Raw genomic sequence first — 17,896 nt, 5'->3', positions numbered from 1 at the left:
CCTACCAGTGGTTTGAAACCACTTGCATTCGTGTTGGCGCTTCTCTGTATCATTAATATAACAATATTCTTTGAATAATTTAATTAATACACAAATATACATTTTTTTCCTTTACATTTTAGGACTGTGTACAAAAATATGTAATTTTGCATATCGCAACCTAACCCTTAAAGTATTTTAACTCATAATCAGAGTAACTTTGTGTTGAATGTTGATTTATACCACGAAAATAACAAAATTGGTAACAAAACCAGGCTAAACGATAACTTTAACTACCAAAAAAAGTTATTTCACGATGCTTCCATGGATCGATTTACACTTAAATACCGATCTGAAATTTTTTTAAGATTTCACATTTTTTAGTTTAAAATGCGATATATGCATTCAGTGGAATAATTTTAGATTGAATGTACTTGCAATTTTCTTTCTTCGTGATTTTGCAATAATAAACGTAGGTACTCATAGTAATTTTTTGTTTTGAATTATGTGATTACAATATTTATAAGGACTATTTAGTTGACGGTATTGGTACTGTCAGTTAAATTCATCAGCAATTATTTATATTAAAAATATTTTTTTGTTATACATCTATTTTATAAATTTTGGTTAAAAATTATTGACAAATTCGTTGCAATTAGATTGCTTTAAAAATCTTTGCAAGCTTTGTGCGATTGTTGAATATTATTTTAATTAGAGCATAAAAAGCTTAGATTAGTAACGTAGGAAAAAAATTAAAATTATTTCAGCTAAGTTCATCAGAAATATTTATATTCAAAATACTTATTTCTTATACATCTAGTTTATAAATTTTTGGTTAAAAATTATTGACATTTCGTTGCAATTAAATTTCTTTAAAATTCTTTGCAAACTTTGTGCGATTGTTGAATATTATTTTAATTAGGCATAAAAACCTTAGAATAGGAACGTAGGAAAAAACTTAGAATTATTAGGTTCTTATATAGTTTTTAATCAAGATTATTTCAGTGTGTCTTGTTCGTTTGTTGTATGTAGGTTTATGCTGTTGCAGAGCTGGATTTATTGGTCAGATACCGCCTTTGTTTATGCCGGTTGTGGCTCAGCGTTAAACACCGTCTCATGCTGTCTTCGAAGTCGATCCTGCCTTGCAGTTTGAAAACGTCTAAATTAATAGGAATGGACATTGAAAATAATGACATTTTAAAACAATTTAAATTACACTACCAAAAAGTACGCTGTTCACAAGTTTCAGTTTAGATAAAGATCGTTTGCCATGTACTCCGTCCCAGTTAAAATTGAAAAGAACGTTGTCAGAGAAAAGTTTTCTCATTACTCCAATAATGTCTGATGATGCACCTTTCAGCATAAAGATATATGATTTCTAAATGAAAACCAACAATTTAAGTTGTGAAATACAATTAAAAATATTAAAAAATACCATTGATTCTTGATAATCATCTGAGTCCAACTTTTTCTCAATGTCATAAACTGAATCCAACGATGTTAGTGGCATAACGATAGAGAGCTCGGTGTGAGTATCATTTTCCGTTTCTCCGCTGATACGGCATACTATTTTGTGCGTTTTCTTAATCAGAACTTTTGAGTCACGCATAACTTTATGTTGAGCCATGACTTCTGCCAATTCTGGAAGCTGAAATGATGGCATAAATAATAATAACTTTCCGCCTTCGGATTATTGTTCTCGAAATTAATACGCGTCTTCTGACACCTCTCTCGTTATTTTTGGTAGCGTATTAGAAGTCGACCCCTCAACTAGACTATTACCATAGGGAAAAATATTCGCAACGACCACCTTCATCAAAGCAGCGATAGTCACATTTTTCGCAATGTTCATTTATATACAAAAAGAATTACCCTACCTGATGCTGAGCGACTATTTTTTCTTGGCTTTCCAATAAACATGCATTAAAAGACAACATAAATTTAAACATTTTCTCCACAACATCTTTTCCACAATCACAAAAGAAATTGCATGCACGAATTGCATTATTCACTGTACGCAGATGCTACCAAAAATGCAATAACCTACTTTCATTAAAACTCACTTGATTTTGGTTCCTTTGTGGAAAATATAAATGCAAATACCGTAGCGCACACAACACTTAATTTAAATTTAGTTTTTATTATATCCGAAATTATTTGTAAATAAATTTTTATTACTCTGCTGTTGCGTTTCAAGCTGAAAACAACAAATGGCGGATTCGCAAAAAATTTTTGTGACGTATTTGAGGCTACATAGCATGTAAGAAAAGGCAAGCATATATGTATCGGGCATTTCAATTAGGCCATCTCATTCTGCCATACTAGCAATTGTGGAACAATGTGGGATATTTTGTTGTTGGTCGCCATTTTTGGTCACTAGATTTTTGCTGGGTTGGAGTACCCTAATAATTAGCAATGGCGCGATATTTCGCTTTTCGTGATTGCATCGCCGCCATTGACAAATCGCTAATAGCTATAGCCATTGCAATCCAAATATATCAGTGTTTGGCGATTTTCCTTCATTCGATTCTTTTGAATGACAATCATCTCGGGCAGAATATCGTAAATAGCGATTATAGCGATTGGCGATTTTCCTTCAGCATGAAATTCTAATACTAATACCCTTCAAAAAACGCGACTACTCCATAAATAATGTAAGGAACACTCCTTTGGGAGTATAGGAGTGTTCCAAAACTAATCTGTATTCATACAAAAAATGTGCAACAAATTAACATTGCGATGTCCTGGGAGAGGAGTAGGTGACCCCACTCTCGCTTTCTTTGTGAGTATTCCATAGAGTACCTACGTGAGAGTACTTTCCAAAGTACTTTCACTGTTGTACTCCATGGAGCACCCACAGAGGATCATATGCCAAAGTGCTAAAGAGGAAGTGTGTCGGAAAGAATTATCGGAGTGAATTTCATTTAAAATGAAAGTAAATGAAGAGGGACAATACAACTTTTATATTTTTTACTACGAATATTCTTATGTTATTTACCATTTGCGTGAATAAGGAAACTAATATTTCTCTATACTATAGTATGTATCAGGCATGCTTAACCAACGGACCGATATCATTTCGTTACGATAATCAACGTTAACAAACGAAACAAAGTCATTTCGTTTCGATTATTAACGTTAATTATCCCCTGCAAAAATTGTTGGATTACGTGTTCCATTTTCTTCATGTTGGAGTACTCTAATAATACTCCTTTGCAACGCGTTTGCGGACCACCATCAGCCGATCATTGCTTGTTTTTTAACGACCGTGATCACGACACGATGACGATCGAACAGAGTTCCCAAAAGTAAAATATTGCATACAAATAATTGATAATAAAATTTTACTATCGCAACTCTGATAAAATGAGCACTGGTTTTATGTATACATACCAGGCATGCTTAACCAACGAACCGATATCATTTCGTTACGATAATTAACGTTAATAAATAAAACAAAGTCATTTCGTTTCGTTTATTAACGTTAAGAATGTCAAATGACGTTCTTAACGTTAATAAACGAAACCAAATGACTTTGTTTCGTTTGTTAACGTTGATTATCGTAACGAAATGATATCGGTTCGTTGGTTAAGCATGCCTGATACATACTATAGTATAGAGAAATATTAGTTTCTTTATTCACGCAAATGCTAAATAACATAAGAATATTCGTAGTAAAAAATATAAAAGTTGTATTGTCCCTCTTCATTTACTTTCATTTTAAATTAAATTCACTCCGATAATTCTTTCCGACACAATTCCTCTTTAGTACTTTGGCATATGATCCTCTGTGCTCCATGGAGTACAACAGTGAAAGTAATTTGAAAAGTAAAGAAAAATAGCCATATCTATATTCACTGATAGCTCAAAATCGCTGTATCGCCCATCATATCTTCTGTATAGAATGGCTTGTTAAAATAAAGCGATCGCTATTGCTATAAAAAATAGCCGAGATTCAAAAATAGCCATATCTATTTTCACTGATAGCTATAAATAGCCATATCGTCCATCGCTAGTTTGTCCTAGAGTTGGCAAATATCCGTGTACCTGTGATTTTGTCACAGCTACTGTCTTCTTTCTTTATTGGTTAAATACTACTCGATCTTTAATCAGCCAAAGGTTATCATAACTACTGCTGTCTTTTAATATTTATTACTTTTCTTTGGTTTTAAGATTAAATCTACATACTTAAATATTTAAATATTATCTGTTATATTTAATTTAATTTGATTAATCTAATTTATTATTATAAATGTTCAATTTTTATAGCTCATGCTATTCATGACTAGCACTCATATATGTAATACTCCTATATTGCTAATAGAAAATGCTCGCAATGTGTTTTGAATTCGAAATCAAAACAAGACAGCCTATAAAATTTTTGTGATTGTAGCAGCATAAGTGTGACAAGAAAAATTTTAAATTTAGGTACATTCGGTTATTGAATACAAAAACAAAAACGTTTAAAAAGCAATATATCGGCACTCTGATGTTTGGGAATGTACCTAGCATTTTGTAGCAATATAGGAGTATTACATATATGCTAGCACTGTTAAATAATTTGTCAAAATTTTTGTGCTAGGAACAAATTTTCAAATAAATACAAATACTGAAATATCACAGTACACTTAGCGACAGCTGACAAGGAATATGGGGAATATTTTGAATAAGGTGCCACGATTTTCCAACTTTTTTTTCGAGGGGTGGCGGGAGTCCTAAAAATCACAAAATTATCATCCGCAACTCTAGGAAACTCTTATTTTATGAAATATAAGCTTTTTAATTTCGAAATTTAGTAAAATTTCAACTTAAGTCCTGCACTTGAAATTCGGGTGGCATATGTCGCTAGCGGTATCAAAAGACGCGTATTTGCGTCAAGATTCAGAATCCGAAAGCAGAAACTATATTTTTTTATCTCGTTTAAAAGTTATTCGCGGAAAACACGTCGGTACTATTGTCGCTTTTTTCGTTGTTGCAATTAAACAAACGAAAACATATGAAGGTTGTGAATAGTGTTGCCAGCTCCGCAACAATATCTTTCTATCTTGGTAGAACATTATAAGCTGGTGACACGTCGACATAAATGCAAACAAACACACTATCAAATACATTGACGTGTTTTCAGCGAATAACTTTAAAACGAGATAAAAAATATAGTTTCTGCTTTCGGATTCTGAATCTTTACGCAAATACGCGTCCTTTGATACCGCTATCGACATGTGCGACCCGAATTTTAAGTGCAGGACTTAAGTTGAAATTTTACTAAATTTAGAAATCTAAAAGCTTATATTTCATAAACTAAAAGTTTCCTAGAGCTGCGGATGATAATTTTGTGATTTTTAGGACCCCCTCTACCCCTACAAATTAACAAAAGTTTGAAAATCGCGGTGGTGATCGCAGAGGTGTGAAAAGACGGTTTTTGATTTCAGGACCACAAATCCAAAAGCGGAAATTCCAAATTTTATTTCTGTCAAAAGATATTTCAAAAATAACGCAAAATGGCCACGGAGCGCTCCGAAACCGGGTGTGGAATCCATAGTATTTTTTCGCAGAACACCTTTCTGCATTGGCGGCCTTCGGTCGAGCTTATAAAAAAATTACCCTGGGTGGGTCCAACGCCGGTTTGGAGACCAAATCTATATCCGCGCAAGACACTTTTACCCACAGTTTTTCTTGTGGGTACACAAAATAATCAAAATTACAACAACCACATGAAAATTTTCTATTTCTTTCGCAAAAACTCCGGACAAACCAAAAATTTTTATTTTCCGCCTTCGGATTATTGCTGTCGAGGTCAATACGCGTCTTTTGACACCTCTCTCGATATTCTCGGACGCGTATTATCAGTGTCACGCTGTCGTATAGAACACCCAAACTGATTCCTCTTGACGGGTATATGTTTTTTTTTCAGTCACAGTCACGGTTAAAAGCCGCTGTGACTGAGAGGTCACAATCACACATATATGTAATTCTCCTATATTGCTAATAGAAAATGCTCGCAATGTATTTTGATTTCAAAATCAAAACAAGACAGCCTATAAAATTTTTTTGATTGTAGCAGCATAAGTGTGATAAGAAAAAATTTAAATTTAAGGTCGAGACACAATGACATTTTTCATAAGCGTTTAACACAAGCTTATGCGTGACAGTAACAGCGCCACAATGAATTATGCAAGATGGCGTATTTGTAAACAAAAGTCAGCTGATGTTTATTTTCGCCAAATGTGTCAATTTGTTTATGTACAAAAAGTGTAACGCTTTTGCGTTCCGGGCAGGCAACAATTTTCGCAAAAGAATGAAATACCCTGTAAAGGCTTTACCCGCTTTTTAGAATAGAACAAAATATATTTACAACCCTTGCGCGGCGTACAAAGAGCGTAACACTTTTTCATTTCATTTCATTTATTCTAGTAATGTCTCCAGAAGAGAAAACGCTATAAAAAACAACTTTGCTTAAGTGTTATAATTAAAAAAAAAAATGGAAGAAATAGAAGTAATTTTAATTATTTTCATGTTTTTCGAAGCCACCGTATACACGGCAATCGTAGGTGGTAAGTGCGGCCAGCTCTAAGAGATCGCAATCTCCATGGCTTTTTCGAAAATCATTCCCTTTTTCCTGAGGAGCTCAGAAATAATATAAGAATGGATAAGGTTTTTGCTGCGTCTAATACAAGAGAAACTTGTAAAGCATTCAAATCGGCCGTACATTTCTCCTCAACGTCGGCTTTACTTGACCCTCAGGTAAAATGTGTGCCTAATAAATATAGGATTTATATATGTAATGTGTGTTCTTATTAGTTACTTGGCTCATGGCGGAAGCAAACCATTCCATGCATCCGCTTTCAAAATTGGACTTTCCACTATGTAGAACATTGTTGGAGAAACATGTGAAGCGCTAGGGAGAAATACTGGGGCCCATTTATTTGTCCGTACCACAAAAAGACGAGTGGAAACGAATCGCCAGGGATTTCTATACAATGTGAGATTTGCCAAATTGCGTTGGAGCAATAGATGGCAAACATATAAACATATTTAGCCCATCAAATTCAGGCTCACAATTTTTCAATTACAAAGGGAATTTCTATAGTTCTGCTTGCAGTTTGTGACGCGAACTATACTTTTACCTGCATCGACATTGGCGCACACGGTTCCCAAAGCGACGGCGGGATACTATGGAATTCCGGGTTTGATAAAGTCCTTTATGGTGGAAAGCTGGACTTGCCTGAAAATGAAATGCTTCCAGGTACATGTGTCAGTTTTCTACACTATTTTGTGGGCGATAATGCGTTTTCTTTGAAACCGTTTCTAATGAAGCCATATCCAGGTTCGTAGAATTAATTGCAATTCTTCCTTCGCACCTTTAATATTTATTGATTTTAGGAACAAACCTGGTTCCAGAAAGATTGAACGACAACCAACGCCTGTCTCGTGATCGTCGCGTAATTGAATATTTGGTATTTTGGCTTGCCGTTGGAGAATTTTGTAAAGCCCATTGAATACGAGTCCTGAATCCGCCGAAAAAATAGTAAAGGCTACCGTCGTGTTGCACAACTTTCTTAAAATGCACGATGGTAGCTATTGCCCGCCTGAAGCAGTGGATGAGGAGGAGAATGGCATTGTAAGAAGGGGTTTGTGGAGGCGTGAAATTGAAGTACCTTTGCCAAATGCAAGGCTCGCATGCTCAAACAACGCCACAAGAAGAGCCTTTAATTTAAGAGACACATTAAAAGACTTTTTATCAATTCACCCTATTCAAGGAAGGACGCAGTAATACTTCCATTTCAGTATTTCTTCGGCCTAGAGTGCAAAGCTTCTCAAAAATTTTACATGACAGGCAAAAACTGTTTGATTTTTTCATTGAAAGCACAGGAAGTTTACTCATTATAAAGTTGTTGATGTTGTTGTTATGCCATGTTGATGCATTAGCTCTTGCTCTATCAAACTGCATCCAAAAGTCATCTTTTGAAAAAAATTTTACTTTGCAGGTTTGCACTCTAAACAGATGATTTGCTTATTTATAAGTAGTGTATACTTGCTTGCATATCATTTAATGTTTGGTGGCATTCAACTTTCAATGTATATTTAGTAAATAACATAGCACCATGGTGTAGCATACCCCTACTACAAATTAGAAAAAATTTTGAAAGTTCTATAAATACATTTGAATGTAAAAAAAGGGAGACCAAAAATATTATTTTATTTTCTACTTTGATTATTAAGTTTTAAGATTTTATAAAGAAGAACAAAGAGAATAATAATATTGGTTTACTTTTGATGATTAAAAACTGAAAAAAGTTTTTCAATGACGCATTGGAGTAATTTCTGAATTTTTTCTTAATCTTTTCATTATACCTCTCTTGGCAAAGTAATGAAATTCATACTTGCTAAAATTATACTTCTTTCATATATATATTATCATTATATATAAATTCTACGCTTTCATCAGCTTCAAAAAGGGAAAGGGGAAAATGGGAAGATTTCCAAACGTTCATAGACAATCGCTTCGCTGCCCTCCCAATGCCGACTGATGCCCATCAAGGTGAGCGTGCATTCCGCAAGGTCATCGAATCAACGTCGACTCGTTTTATTCCAAGAATCCAGCGGATGCCGCTACTCTAGTGAGAAGACGTGGGCTTACAAGACAGAAGCACGACTCTGGCGGCCCCCAAATAAGAGATATTAAACAACGCATCAGACAGCTTGCGAATAAACACAAGCGGTCGAAATGGGAGGAGCGCCTAAAGAATTGTAATCTCTCTGCCGGTGTGGGTAAGCTATGGTCTACCGTAAGGTCCCTATTGAACCCAACTAAACACAACGGCAAAATTAATACCCCCAACCCCCTAGGGAGCCATCCCTACTCCCTAGGGCCTAATCTACAAACATTGGACTAGGCAACGCTACATTAAATGTCGACATGAAGAAAAACTTTCATTATATGTTTCTGAAACAAAATTGCACTTAATAATGACAACGGAATTACCTTCTTTTTTATACAGAGCACTTAGCTAAATATACAAGCACATAGTCATAGCCAAAGTAAAATAGATTTTCAATTTAGTTGCTTTACACTTTTGTACTTAATAAAAACAAAAACAGTTTTTAACTTAAAATTTTTGATAAAACGTATACAAATAAAACACAAAACTAAAGAAACCCCAAAAAATGTGGAAAATGGTGAAATTAGATTGGCATGCATTGACTGCGACCGTGGACCAACTTTACAACAAAGTGGTGCCGCTGATGACGGTAGGCAAAGCCGGTGATAAATAACGTCCGTAATAGAGCGGCACGGCTTTTTGAGGAAACCAAGCTTTTAGACTAAGACAACTTTCATTTCCATTCATAAAAGTTATTCATTCAAATAAATCCAACGGGCATTTCTGTAAATGTTTTCAAAAGTAACTTGAAGTAAACTTGTGTTACACGATAAACGATGTATAAGGGTTTTCAGTATTCAATAAATTTGAATTTTTTTGAGAAAACATTTTATAAGCATTGAAAACAAATGTTGCTAAATAATTAAACTGTGAAAGTAATTTTTCAACTTGGAAAATTTTAAATTATTTTCAGAAACGTTGTTTCATGTATTATTTATATGGTTATAGATGCGGTCAAAGCGCTTCTTGAATTCTTCTCTGAATATCTACATATGGTTTACGGTAATGTTATTGAAATGCTTGATATGAATAAAAATTCTCGTTTAAAAAAACATTTGAGAAATCATTTACAACAAGCTTCTTTTGTAAAATTTTCATAAGTTTACATTCATTAATAAAATCAGTATAAACTAAAAGTGAAGATCATACGCAAAGTTATCGAAAATTCTAATTCGAAACACAATTCTTCATTAGAATTTAAAAATTGTAACTATTAACTTTTAGAGTTTTTTCTAGGTTATTAATTATCAGCTGTTTAGTAACTTGACTTATACCACCTTGATAATTTTCAGAGATCAACTCATATTTCTTAAATAAATTTATAATAGACTTAATAGTGGAATAGATTATCTTAAAAATATTTACAGAAATTTTTGTTGGGTTGCGCATAATAAAATTCGGCATATCCTCATAGAACGGTCGTAACCTTAAAAAGACATAACTGGCCGGAAGGTGGTATCTGAGCGTAATCATAAATAAAAGCATATGTATCTCATATCTTGTTAAGAAGGTTTTTGTTGAAAAATTATAATTCTTGACAGGAATTTTATGAAGCTTTATCTCTTTATCATAGCTCGCAAAGGAGATTTATGAATCTATATTATAGTTAACTGAGTTAAGCTCTTTATAAATTCTGTTTAGGCCACCAGCCTAAATATTTCGGACCACCCTAACGCGCGCATTAGTTATTTTATTATTAATACCGGTAACGGCTTACACCAGTCGAGAGCTAACTTTGAAGGGGAAAATCTCAACGAAAGTTGGCTATCGGCAGGTGCCGCGGACTTTTTCGCGGTCTTGACCCCTTCCTCTATTTTGAAACGTTCACGAGCCAGCAGCTAGCCCCAGGTAAGTTATCTTATTACATATCTTTCATAGTTTGTGCATATAATTTACGCTATAATTGCACTTTACGATTGTGATTCATTTAGAGTTGGGTCGTTTCGTTCTGAACTTGTTCAATGGACCGGGTCTCTCAACTGAACAAGTGAACTAGATCTTAGATTTCGGTTCAATTTGTTCTTTTAGTTCATTTGTTCCTTTAATTCGTTTTTTCTAATGTTATTCTTTCTCACTTCTCGTTCGCGAACATACATACATACGCAAAAATTTTGATTACGAATGTCGATGATGCCACTTACACTAAAGATATGTGTGGTCATCTTTGTGTGTGGCACTGCTACAACAATATATGTATGGACTAATTATGAAAAACATCTTTTGTAAGAAACTAATTACATTTATTAAACTTGAAAAGATCATATATCCAATTTGTGTCTGTACTCTTTCAATTTCCTGGATCTTCCAAAATTTGTAACTTTTTTTGAAGTTAATTAAACATATATGTATATATTAACTTATTTATTCATAAAACATTTAAATATACCTACACAAACCATTGCTGCATACACACCATCATCTATACTTGTTGGCTTTTTTCGCGGGTGCAAGCAGCAGTGAACAAATTTGCTTGAAAACAAAAAAGAACAGATGAACAAAAAGAACCACTTGTTCGTTCTTCAGAAAAAGAACTAAAGAATCGAATCTCTGAAATGAACGAAAAAGCACAACTCTAGATTCATTTTAATAATTGCGATTATAACACTCGAATTTTCTATTGTCAATTCTATGGCAATCAGCTACCCATATTTCTCGTTATAATTGCAATTTATTTAACAATTTGCGGTCGTCATATTATTAATATTTGCAATTCATCATTTTACAATTGGAATTTCGAAGTGGTTTGTGAATTAATTATCCTATTTCATAAATATAACAATTCAATTCCATTGTTTATAAAGAGAATAAATTTGTTACTACTCGTTTCTAATTCTTCTTTTATTTCTTTTTATTTGCGTGCGATCGCGTCCCACGACCCGGGTGCCACATTCCCCCCGCAAACCATTGGTACTTACGCGCAGAGGAGATTAAGATTGTGAAAGAAAACACCTTTAAAACCAAAGAAATCAGCAAATTTGGAGATTTGATACTTCATTTTAAAAGAGGTTATTATAATCAGCATTAAATTCAATCAGCAGCCAACGAGAAAACCAACTAGCACAACATTTTTGGCAACTCGTTATCACACACACACACATACAGGCCACTTATCACATCATCACAATATTGCTATCACTCATACAGTCCATTCAGCATCACATCGAAATCACATCATCAAACACAGTCCATTCGCATCACATCGAAAACACATTATCAGAACATTATACAGTTCACTACTAGCATACAGTCCATCACATCAACACATCGCTGCCCATCGATCAACTTAAAACACAAGGTACGTGGTTGCTTGGTACTGCACATATTTTTTCTTAATTTACGTGTTTTACGTAAAAAGTGCACTCCGCTATAGATACAACAAAGGCAAAGTAAGTGAAAATAATTTTCGTGTTTACTAAGCACACAACGCCTTTTGACTATCGGGTAATTCCCACCACCAGTGGTAAGGGTTACCAGACACAGCTCAAGGCAGACAGTCAGTGATTTTTTTTTTAGTTTTTTTTTCACACACTCGTCACTGCACTGTGTACACCCCCGATTCGTCACATACGTTGACAAAAACCTTGCAACAGGAACCAGATTTTCACTTGGTTGATAGCCTTAGTATATCCATCACGGAACACACTTTGTTAATCAGTTGCGAACTGAAATAATACTAGAAAGCCGAAAAATGAGCACTGCGTTGGGTGGCTAGTGGCTTATCACAATTGCTCACAAACAAAATTTATACTGATCGTTTTATATTATATGGCCTGTGTTTTTTCAGAGTTTTTATAATAAATAATTAAAAGTGTAATTTTCCACATTAAGTTGGATAAACAAATTAATTTTCTTATTTATATTGAAAATGTACCCTGGTTGGCTACTCGGGAATACTCATCAGCGATCACATCACACTTTTTGTATACACATTAAATCCTCGTCAGGATTTCTATCTGTGTTTCACATGACTAGGTATACACATTAAATCCTCGTCGGGATTTCTATCTGTGGTTCAAAATTCTAGGTTACACACATTAAATTCACATAAGGATTTCGATTTGTGTTTCAAATCTCGAGGTTGACACACTATATCCACATCAGGATTACTATCTGCGTTTTAAAACCTTTTTTTAGACACGCCAAATTTTGGAAAATATTTCTATCTGTGTCCAACACACTTGTTAAGACACATTAAATATTTGCAGACGATTCTCTTCTCTGCATCGCACATCACTGTATACACATATCCTCGTCAGGATTTCTATCTGTGTTTTAATATCACCTAATACACGTTAAATCCTCTTCAGGATTTCTATCTGTGCTGCATATCACTACATACACAATAAATTCTCCTCAGGATTTCAATCTGTATTTTATATCACTTTATACACACTAAATCCTCGTCAGGATTTCTATCTGTGGTTTACATAATTATCTTATTTTTGCCTATCGCACTAAATTCACATAAGGATTTCTATCTGTGTTAACACATTTAATCAGATCAGATTTCAATCCGTGTGTTTTTAAAGATTATACTTAGACACAATTCAATCTCAGCAGGATTGATAGCTGTACCACTCAAAACCAAAAAAAAAAAAAAACACTTATAGTTTTTGCTGCGGTTGCGTATACACCAACGCCACTAAGTCGTTTACCTCCAAGCTCGACACCTTTAAAGAAACAAGATATTCAAATTAATAAAATCAATGGAGACTTATATTAGATTGGCTGATTCCATAGTCGAGTTTGAACAAGATTTCAACTCCACCCCGGCCGAATCCCGGAACAAGCAGACCCTTGCACTAAGGGCACTATGGAAGAATACCAAGTCTACATATGAAGGTCTCCTCAGCAATCCTGAGCTGTCCAAAGAGGAACTCAGCTCGCTAAGAAGAAAGAATAAAAGTTGCTTCGCATGCCATCTGCAATGCATGTCTGCTGTGGCGGCTGAAGTCGAAGCTATCACCCCACAGCCGGCAAAAGATAAAGCAAAGGATGAGACTCTTCGCGCCGTGGACATAAAATACGGCTGCCGCCTTGCGACACCGATGTATTTAAAGGCGACTACCTTTCTTGGCCAGCCTTTAGAGATATGTTCACGGCCATTTACATCCACAATACCGATCTGAAAGATAAAGAGAAATTATATTATCTGAAACAAAAGACTCAGGGGGAGGCAAAAGAAATAGTGGGCAGGTGCTTGTTAACAAACGAGGGATTTGCAACCGCCTGGAAAAACTTAAGCGACAGATATGAAAATAAACGTATCCTAGTAAAAAACCAACTTAAACTCTTATTTAATGTGATGGCAGTCGAACAGGAGTGTGGAACCTCAATCAAAAAATTGCAACGGGAGATAAACAATTGCATTTTTGCGCTACAATATCAAATGTTGACATCACAAATTGGGATGCAATTGTAACTTACTTATGCTCAACAAAAGTCCCTGAATCTACATTGCCTCTTTGGGAACAGACCGTAGAACGAAAAACAGATATCCCCAAATGGGAGGATATGGAAAAATTCTTGTCCAATCGCTTCCAGACATTAGAGACGGTTTCTGATCTTAGGGGTAACAAAACCACAAAAGAACCCAAAAATCAAAATTCGAATTTTGGAGAAAATTCTACAAAACTTGGGGTTTACCAAGCCAGCGTACCAAAACTGTCATGTAAGATGGGAGCACAAATTGCGAAATTGCCAAAAATTCCGTAGGTTGTCTACGTCAGGGAAAATAGAGTTTGTAAAAAGCAATAGTTATTGTCTGAATTGTCTGTCGGGTGGACACACCGTGACACGATGCACCAGCCCATTCAACTGCAGCATGTGCCACGCAAGGCACAACACCTTGCTCCATCTCTCAACAGCACAACCAAAGACAATTCCTCAAAGGTGGACTCAAAACGCCACCGACAACACGCCTTCAACCTCACAACAGGCCAGAGCAAGGCTGGAAGCTGAAAAAACGCAGATAATAATAACAACGTCACTTCCTGTCATGCTAACACAATTAAAGGGGCATTATTAGGAAGAGCACGGGTTAATATACACTACAACGGAGTGAAATTCTCCGCCAGAGCGCTGATTGACTCTGGGTCCGAGTGCACCTTCAGAAAGACCCAAGAAGAGAATAAACCTGCCATCCAAACGTTTGCATGTGAAAGCGTCGGGAATTAACAATACGCTATCCGCGAAGGTAAAAGAATTGTGCTCGATTAACTTAGGTTCGCTTACACACCCCTTAGTAAGCATCGATACAGTGGTCCTAGTCCTACCTCAATTAACAGGGGACCTTCCGACTTGCCAAGTTAGCGCAACGACTCGCCAAGCTTTCCCTGATCCGATTTTGGCGGATAAGAGGTTCTTCATTAATGAACCAGTCGACCTCATACTTGGAGGCGACATTTATCCCCAGATAATACTAAACGGTGTACGGAAGAACGTTCTAAATACGCTTCTCGCACAAGAAACCGTCTTCGGTTGAATTTTAACCGGTCGTGCAGAAGCACCTCACCCAACTAATACACGGGTATCCTTTTTTAACGAAATTAGCCTAGACAAGCAACTAACCGCGTTCTGGGAACTTGAAAACGTACCTAAAAAATAGCACTTAACGAAGATAATGCCTATTGCGTGAAACTTTTCAGAGCTACAACAGAAAGAAACTCCGATGGCAAATATATTGTCGCCCTTCCATTTAAACAGGATTTTCCTAACAACATCTCCTTAGGGCCTTCCCTAAACGGCGTTTGCTCCCAATTCTACCGGAATGAGACGCGCCCAGCCAAGACACCGGCCTTACAGACAGAGTACAATAGGGTACTAGCGGAATAGGAGATATTGGGACATATGTCAAAAGTTCCAAAAATCATACCACCGATTGTTACTTCTTACTCCATTATGCGGTTATAAAAGAAGAAAGCACCACGACAAAAGTTCGTGTGGTATTCAACGCTTCGTGTCTCACAGCCAATGGCACAAGCCTTAACGACGTACTTTATACAGGCCCAGTACTTCAGGCCGACTTAACGATCCTACTCCTTCGATGGAGATTCTTTAAATATGTTTTAATAGCGACATCGAAAAGATGTACCGGCAGATATGGGTAAAGCCAAACCAAACACAATTCCAAAGAATAGTTTTTCGCAACAATCCAAGTGATCAACTAGCAGACGACATTGAAACTTCCTCAGCAATTGCCGCAGATATTTTACGGACAGGTATGTACGTCGATGACGTTCTTGTTGTTGTTGTTGTTGTTGTTGTAGCAATGCTCGCCCACCTAATAGCCGCGATCGATCACAAATTGTCATCAATATCCTCTAACGGGAGTCCAAGGAAACTTGCCGTTTCAACAGGGGTGGACCATAAGGAAAGGGGTGTTAGAGGCGTTGGTTCCACATTACAATTGAAGAGATGGTTGGTGTCATGTGGGGACACGTTGCAAGCGGGACATACATTTTGTATGTCGGGGTTGATTCTGGATAGGTAAGAGTTTAACCTCTTACAGTATCCAGAACGAAGTTGAGCAAGAGTGACACGCGTTTCCCTGGGTAGTATGCGTTCCTCTTCCGCAAGTTTTGGATAATTTTCGTTAAGCACTGGATTCACCGGGCAATTCCCGGCATAAAGGTCCGACGCCTGTTTATGGAGTTCACCAAGGACCTGCTTGTGTTTTTTCACTTCATACGGCTGGGTTCTCAGGTGCCGTATTTCCTCAAAATGCTTACGGAGATGAATCCTTAAGCCCCTAGGCGGTGCTAGTTCATCAATCAGATGTCTGTTGGGATGACCAGGTTTCTGGGTATTCAACAGGAACTGTTTGGTCAGCATCTCATTTCTCTCCCTGATGGGGAGTATTCTCGCCTCATTATGCAGATGGTGTTCTGGGGACATAAGAAGACAGCCCGTGGCGATTCTGAGAGCAGTATTTTGGCAGGCCTGTAGTTTCTTCCAGTGGGTGTTTTTTAGGCTTGGCGACCATATGGGTGACGCGTAGCACGTAATCAGTTGGCTAATTGCTTTGTATGTAGTCATGAGCGTTTCTTTATCTTTTCCCCAAGTACTGTCAGCGAGGGATTTGAGGATTTTTTTACGGCTCTGAATTCTCGGAACAATTGCGGCTGCGTGCACACCAAAATTTAGACCCTGATCAAATGTCACACTTAAGATTTTGGGGTGTAGGACAGTCGGTAGCGTAGTGCCATCGGACATGGATGTTCAAAATGGTCGACATTTGGGGCGTCCATGTTGTAAATAAGGTCGCGGAAGATTTAGTTGGTGATAATGCCAGGTTTCGCGAGGCGAAAAAACTGGAGAGATCAGGGAGATAGCCGTTTATTTTATTGCATAGCGCATCGATCTTTGGGCCTGGGCCTGTGGCCATTATTGTGCAGTCATCGGCGTAGGAAACGATTGTGACTCCTTCCGGTGGTGAAGGTAGCTTAGATATGTAGAAATTAAACAAAAGTGGGGATAGGACACCACCCTGTGGCACCCCTTGTTTAATTTTCCTTGGTTTTGATGCTTCGTTTCTAAATTGCACCGATGCCTGCCGACCACCCAGATAATCTGCGGTCCACCTTTTAAGATATGGGGGAAGGGTAGACCCTTCCAGGTCCTGCAGTAACGAGCCATGGTTGACCGTATCGAAAGCTTTTGATAGGTCTAGCGCTACGAGTACTGTTCTATGGTGGAGGTATTGATTTAAACCGCAATTTATCTGGGTGCTAATGGCATTTAGCGCGGTGGTAGTGCTATGGAGTTTTCTGAAGCCATGCTGATGAGGGGCTAGCTGCAACTTTGCTTGGAAATAAGGGAGGAAAATGGCTTCAAGCGTCTTTGCCACTGGCGATAGGAGAGATATCGGACGATACGACTCACCTATGTTAGCTGGTTTCCCAGGCTTTAGTAGCGGGACCACCTTGGCCATTTTCCATTTCTCAGGTATGACAAAGGTGGAAAGAAACAGATTGAAGCATGCGCTAAATATTTGAAACCCTCTTTCCCTAGGCTTTTAAGCATCGGCATGGCTATGCCGTCTGGGCCCAATGCTTTGGATGGTTTAGCACGACCAATGGCGTCCTCAACCTCTTTAGCGGTGATGGTGATTGGTGACGCGCTGAATTTGTGTTTATGTGCGCGTCTATTGGCTCTCCGTCTATCTTTGTCGACCGTAAGATGCATTATATATTGTCGGCAGAAAGCGCTCGCGCATTTTTTCGCGTCCGACAGCACTTTGTCGCCAAAGGCGATGG

At 36.9% G+C, this 17,896-nt stretch overlaps 2 long non-coding RNA genes across 3 annotated transcripts in view; one reads left to right on the top strand and one right to left on the bottom strand.

Annotated features, from left to right (window-relative positions):
* Window positions 1-705: 705 nt before the first annotated feature.
* LOC137234014 (uncharacterized) overlaps window positions 706-17,896 on the bottom strand; it is a 38,427-nt gene continuing 21,236 nt past the window's right edge. Inside the window, exons 5-7 of the long non-coding RNA XR_010947649.1 lie at window positions 1,415-1,627; window positions 1,201-1,357; window positions 706-1,138 (exon numbers count right to left, since the gene is read on the bottom strand). This is a non-coding gene — a long non-coding RNA (uncharacterized lncRNA). The remainder of the gene's footprint in view (window positions 1,139-1,200; window positions 1,358-1,414; window positions 1,628-17,896) is intronic.
* The window catches only part of LOC137234015 (uncharacterized), a 33,503-nt gene continuing 25,958 nt past the window's right edge, over window positions 10,352-17,896 (top strand). Inside the window, exons 1-2 of one of the 2 annotated variants that reach the window (XR_010947650.1) lie at window positions 10,352-10,487; window positions 11,561-11,644. This is a non-coding gene — a long non-coding RNA (uncharacterized lncRNA). Of the gene's footprint in view, window positions 10,488-11,268; window positions 11,381-11,560; window positions 11,645-17,896 lie in introns of those variants that run through there. The other variant, XR_010947651.1, reaches the window with a different exon arrangement.

The sequence above is a fragment of the Eurosta solidaginis genome, chromosome 5 (assembly GCF_040869045.1).
Source record: "Eurosta solidaginis isolate ZX-2024a chromosome 5, ASM4086904v1, whole genome shotgun sequence".
In the NCBI taxonomy this organism is placed as follows: Eukaryota; Metazoa; Arthropoda; class Insecta; order Diptera; family Tephritidae; genus Eurosta; species Eurosta solidaginis.
Note: the sequence above shows the minus strand (reverse complement) of the source record. Positions and strands in the feature narration are given on the sequence as shown.